Source organism: Mustela lutreola, chromosome 16 (assembly GCF_030435805.1).
Source record: "Mustela lutreola isolate mMusLut2 chromosome 16, mMusLut2.pri, whole genome shotgun sequence".
NCBI lineage: Eukaryota > Metazoa > Chordata > Mammalia > Carnivora > Mustelidae > Mustela > Mustela lutreola.
Window position 1 is genome coordinate 53,511,859 of NC_081305.1, and position 6,465 is coordinate 53,518,323.

General features: G+C 50.0%; 1 long non-coding RNA gene across 1 annotated transcript; it reads left to right on the forward strand.

Annotated features, from left to right (window-relative positions):
- The first annotated feature begins 1,688 nt into the window (after positions 1 to 1,688).
- On the forward strand, positions 1,689 to 4,282 carry LOC131817408 (uncharacterized). The gene is made up of 2 exons (XR_009348500.1): positions 1,689 to 2,090; positions 3,445 to 4,282. It is a non-coding gene; the product is annotated as an uncharacterized LOC131817408 (long non-coding RNA).
- The last annotated feature ends 2,183 nt before the right edge of the window (positions 4,283 to 6,465 follow it).

Sequence of the window (6,465 nt, forward strand, 5' to 3'; positions counted from 1 at the left end):
AGCCTAGATAAGTGGCATGGCTCTGACAGAGCTGTGCTTTCTTTGCTGACACCCGATACCCTTTTTCCTGCAGAGTCTGTAAGAGAGCTCTCGTCCCCCACAAACATGACTCATAGTCCTCAGCGGCTACTAGCAAGTCATCAACGTACTGTAACAGAGTGACTCTTGGGTTGGAGGTTCTGTACTCAAGCAAATCCTCGTGCAGGGCCTTGTCAAAAATGGTGGGTGAATTCTTGAATCCTTGGGGAAGTCTTGTCCAGGTGATCTGACCTTGAAACCCTTCCTGTGGGTCAGACCACTCAAAAGCAAAAAGGGGCTAAGATTCCCTTGCTGAAGGTATACAGAAAAATGCATCCTTGAGATCTAAGACAGTTCTTTTGGGGCCCAGGAGGGAGAGTAGGGTATAGGGGTTAGGCACCATCGGGTGGTATCTTCAACCCGTTTAACTTCCCGCAAGTTAACTTCCCGCAAGTCCTGAATGGGTTGGTACTCCCCAGTCTCGGCCTTTTTGATGGGCAGCAAAGGTGTGTTCCATGGAGATTTACAAGGAACTAGGATCCTGTCTCCTTGGAGGCAGTTAATGTGTTTTCTGATCCCTTCCTTTGCTTCCTGGGAAAGGGGGTATTGCCGAACATGAATAGCCATAGCTGTTGCCTTTAATTGTACCACCACTGGAGGTTGTTCTTTGGCCAAGCCAGGGGGCTTCCCCTCTGCCCAGACCTTTGGGAAACTGGTCCTGTAGGATTTGGAGAGGGCTCCACCCCTTTGTCTCCTCTGGTTTTGAGACTGGCTCATAAAGGAGGTATTCATCTACTGCTGCCATAAGCACTTGTACAGTGGGTTATCTCAAGGTTACAGTCATGTCTCCTTCCGAGAACTGAACGCCAGCTCTTAACTTGTGGAGGAGATCTCTTCCCATCAAGTTATATGGGGCATTAGGGAGGACCAAAAATCGATGTTTACTCCCAAGGCCAAATTTAAAGTCCTTTCTGTTGTCCATTTATGTCTCTCTGTGCCATTTGCTCCTTGTGCCCAAACTTCCTCTCCAGATAGTTTTCCCATAGGTTTAAGTAATGATGAAAATTGGGCTCCTATGTCCACCAAAAACCAACTGATTTCCCCTCCACTTCAATTTTTATCCGAGGTTCGGAGATGGGCTCCGAACCATGGCCCCTTCAGTCTCTGGTGGCAAGCACGGCTGTCTTCTTTTTAGGGCACTTCCTGGCCCAATGTCCTTTTTCCTTACAGTAAACACACTGATCTGAATCTAAGTCTTCCTGCCTGCCTTCTCTGTGCTTAGGCTTTTCCTTCCATTTACTATCCCCTACCCATCTCCTCTCCGCCTCATGTAATGCCAAAACCTTAACCAGTTTTTTTGTCTGTTTTTCATCTTCTTGCACATCCTTGTTGTTAAACACCTCTTCTGCTATTCCCACTCAGATTTTTTCCTTCAAATCCTTCGATTTTCTGAAGTTTCCTCCTTATATCTGGGGCTGACTGACTGGCAAAAGCAAGATTCACTGCCCTCTGATTTTCGGGTGCCTCAGGATTGATCGGGCCATACATTTTATAGGCTTCAATTAGCCTTTCTAGGAAAGCTCCTGGAGACTCATTCTTACTTTGAGTCATCGTACTTATTTAGAATAAATTTATGGGTCTCCTTGCAGCTGCACGGAGGCCTCCTGTGGAGAGCCATTCAGCAGATGCAAGGAGTCACGTAGACGGCAGTGCCTGTAGATTGAGGAATTAAGAATGATTGGTTTAGGGGGATGTGAGTGCGCTCGTGGCTGACGCATGAGCAGCACCAGGAGCCAAGAGAGAAACGCATGATCACCGCTAGAGAACAATAGAGTCCTGTATGGTTACATAAGAGTGCCACGAGGACGCTGCGTGCGCGGCATTGTGATTGGGCGAGGGGGGGGGTGAACGCGCGTGCATAAATATCGCTGTGTGCTTGGTTTGCGGGCGGCCGCCATTATTAAAAAGAAGCTTGCCACTCACCTTGTCTGCGGGTCGTTCTTGCGGGCCGAGAGCGACAACTGGTGCCGAAACCCGGGATCCCTACCTTTAGACGCAGAACGAGGATCGAGGTAAGAGCAACGATAAGGTAAAGAGTGCACCTATTTCTGTCTATTGACAGGGAAGTTCCCTGAAGACGATCGGGCGTAAGGTTGTTTGTAAGGTTCTTCAGGGACGATAAGAGGTTCCCCGTAGACGATAAGATGTTAGAGTGTTTGTGAAGTTCTACGGGGACGATAAGGTAAGTTTCCTCGGAATGGGGAACGATCTTGCTCGCTTGGAGGACTCCTTAAAAGACGTCCTCAAGACGAACGGTACCCCCTTAAAGGCAAAAACAGCGAGGGCCTTTTTGAAAGAAGTAGAAGAGATTGCCCCCTGGTTTATAGAAGAAGGGCTCCTAAATGTGCCACAATGGGAAAACCTGGGTGAGGACTTAAAACGCTGCCCCTCTACATCCCCGGGGACTCTAGCTGTGTGGTCCTTGGTGAAGGTATGTTTGCAATCCCCCCGAGGGCCCTTGCAGCGAGCTGTACGACAGGGGGGCAAAGTCCTTGAGCAAATGAAGGAAGAGTCCCGTAAGGGCTCCTCCCGAGATTCTGAATCCGAAAGCGAAAGCTCAGAAGGGATGTCCGAACGCGAGTTACAGGAGATAGGAAAGATAGAGGCAAGTAACAAGAAAAGGGAATCTCCCAATCTCCAGACAGACTTGGAGACCGTGAGGCAGCAACTTGAGGAAAAGAAGGCGGAATTGCAAAAGGCATTAGGAGAATTAAGAGTGCAGGGAGAAGTAATGACGCAGCTGAAAGCAGGGGCGGAAGCCGCAGTTGTGGCGCAGTCGAAATTAAAAACGGAAGTTACACCGCTTCCGCATTCTAGCCCCATGGCGCCACCCCATGAGTGGCCCCCGCCTTATAGGCCCAGCTGCGCCAAGACGTGCTATTGTTCGGGCTGTACTGCGGAAAATTGGAGAGAGGTCCTTGGCCCGGGAAAAGGCTCTTTTCCAGTGTTAGAAGATCAGAATCAGCAGAGGTACCACCAGCCACTAGATTTCAAGTTGGTAAAGCAGCTTAAGGAGGCAGTCAGCGCCTATGGACCCCAGGCAGCTTTCACTGTCTCCCTTGTGGAGTCGCTGGGAACATTTTACCTCACTCCTGAGGATTAGACCAACCTGGCCAGAGCGGTTTTAAGATCACGTAGGCTCTCGATTTGAAACAAGTGTTACTTAAGCACATAAGTTACTCACCAATGCCCGTCTGTGTTTGAGCTCCCTTTCTCTTCATAGTTTTTAATGCTTCTACTATTAACAAGTCATCTAGTCTCTCTTGTGAGTCCCAGAATTGTCTGCTATCAGAATGTTGAAATGCCACGGTGGAAGACTCGGCAGTAATAGCCAAGATACCGACGTATATCCCGATGCCAGTACAGGTGAACCTCGACAACCTGCCGGTGCTACTTCGACATAAACGAGACTTTGGAATAACAGCAGCCATTATTGCAGCTATTGCAGCATCCGTCGCCGCTGCTACTGCTGCTGCAGTGGCGTTGACAACCTTGATACAGACTGCAGCAACACTCAACAATGTCACCGGGAGGGTAGCTGAAGCCCTTGCAACACAAAATCAGATTAATGGACTGTTAGGTGTATACAAAACCCACGCGGACATTGTCCTTGTTTTCTCACTTCCCTTCCCTGACGCACGCATGGTATGTTGTAGGAACAATTATAGGAGTGCTAGTAGTAATTGTTCTTTTCATGTGCCTCTTGCCTTGTGCGGTTAAAATTATACTCGCAGTTTATAAGTTAAGAGCCATCATACGTAACCATCAGCTAATCAACCGCGGTGGGCTCAGAATGTCACCTTGAACGCTACCCAGGTATCTCTTGGCTCCGTCAGCGATTTGGTTAGTATGTTATAACAATCAGCCTCATTCCTCAAAAACTGGGCAGGCATAGGAGCCCTGATTATGTTGATGATTCTGGCTCAAGTGCTCCTTCTACAATGCATCGCGCGACAACAACGGCTACAGCAACGGGCTTTGGTCTAAGCCATGATGGCTCTGGAGGCTGGCACCTTCCCCCCCAAATATGGCTTAGCATGCTGGATCGGTAGCCAAAGACGGGTAAGACCGATCCCTCACCATAGCAACCTAAGACAGGGGCTCCTCGGCCAGGGGGAGTACCCGATGACGGGTAAGCATGTGTGCTGAGGATTGGCAACCTAAGACAGGCACGATCCCTGCCATATAAACAATAAAAAAGGGGGAGCTGTGGAGAGCCATTCAGCAGATGCAAGGAGTCACGTAGACGGCAGTGCCTGTAGATTGAGGAATTAAGAATGATTGGTTTAGGGGGATGTGAGTGCGCTCGTGGCTGACGCATGAGCAGCACCAGGAGCCAAGAGAGAAACGCATGATCACCGCTAGAGAACAATAGAGTCCTGTATGGTTACATAAGAGTGCCACGAGGACGCTGCGTGCGCGGCATTGTGATTGGGCGAGGGGGGGGGGGTGAACGCGCGTGCATAAATATCGCTGTGTGCTTGGTTTGCGGGCGGCCGCCATTATTAAAAAGAAGCTTGCCACTCACCTTGTCTGCGGGTCGTTCTTGCGGGCCGAGAGCGACAGCCTCCCAGTAGAGCCTGGTGGTAGAAACGTAAGCTCTCCTTAACTTCATCAGAGTTTGGATCCAAGCCGGGGGGCTCCCTCAGGCAATAGTCCTCCATTCGACAGAGATTGAGGTCCCTGCCAAGTCTCTCACTTATCACCTTATGGGTTACTCGCATGATGTGATCCCATCCTTCCCTGTTAAAGAGAGCCATAAGAAGCTGTTGAACATCTACCCAGGTAGGTTGATGAGTACGATAGACAGTCTCCAAGAGGCTAATTAAATCCTGAGGGTGGTCAGAAAAGGATTTGTGTTGGGTTTTCCAGTTATAGATGTCAGAAGAGGAGAAAGGGGCATAGCTTAGGTAGGGCTGCCCTCTCCCGTCTGGTAGAGCAACCTCACGAAAGGCAGCATCGGCATGGACAGTACTGGTGAGGTAAAGGAAGGCTGAGGGGGATAGAGGAAAGGGGAAGGATCAGGGTGGTCTCTCTGCTTGGTGGTCCCATAGGTGGACCCGGACCGTGTATGAGGTGGACTGGTAAAGGCATTTTGGGACTGAGAGTCAGATTTAGAGGACAAATAAAGGGGGGGGGGGGGATTCCGCATCCTCCATATCCGATGGAGGTAGAACGGTCTTCTTCCCTGGATCCCCCTCATCTGTCTGTTCTGGTTTTGGTGCTCTGACCTGCCTTAGAGGGAGAGAAATGGTTTCATTAGCTGGGGGAAGATGGGACTTGAGCTATGATGGTGGCTCTTCTATCAGATATCGCCAGGCCACAATATACGGTATTTGGTCTTGATGCAGATCAAAGACCTCACTCAGGGTAGAATAGATCTGAGTCAAGGCAAATGTTCCTTCCAGCAGCCACCCTGTGGAGAAAGTGGGCCACTCTAATTGGCAGAGTGTTTTTAGTTTTCCTGGATAAACCTTGTCACCTGAGTGGCTTTACCTTGAAAATCTTTAAATGTTCAAGAACAAGACCTAGGGGTGTCACAGGCCCCTTACTCCCTGTTTGTCCCATTTCTCCAAATACAACAAACAGCACAATAGACAACAAAAAAACAAGGCAAAGACAAATGCAGACCCAGTGATCCTCATCCAGAGCCTGCTGCTGGGGGGTACTTTCTTGGTCCCCTGCAAACACAACAAACCACACAATACACAACAATAGAACCAGGCAAAGACAACTGCAGACCCAGTGATTCTTACCCAGAACCTGCCACTGGTGGGGGCTTTCTTTATCCCCCAACCGTCTCGGGGGACTTGAACCCCTCAACTGTCTGGGGGGAGTGGGGGACTCATACCCCCCGACCATCTAGGGGGACTCGAACCCCTGACCACGTAGGGGGACTCGAACCCCCCGACCACCCAGGGACACTCGAACCCCCTGTCGATCTATCAGCAGAGGGATAGGGCTTCCCCGCATCCACTCCAGCCTTGGGGAGCATGGCTGCGTCCAGCTTCTCCCTGGTGGGCTATACCCTGGAGCTCCAACCAGAGAGACAGATAGGATCCCAATACTCATGATCCCAATACCTCTGGAGGCTTTTCCTAAAAATTTCAATGCTGGCTCAGTTCACGTCATTTGATCCCAGATGAGTCCCCAATGTTAGGGTCCATGATCAAAGGAACGAGACTGATACAAAGGGAAAGTCAAGCAAAGCTTTATTTTGCACCAAGCATCAAGAATCAAACTGACCGGTCAGGGCTGTCTCTTATGGAAGGGTGACGACGATGACCCCAGCAAGACCACTCCCAACATGGCTGCTCTGGACGAGGCCACTCTGCAGATGAGGCCACTCCCAGGATGAGACCATTGCTAATGAGGTCACTCCCCAGA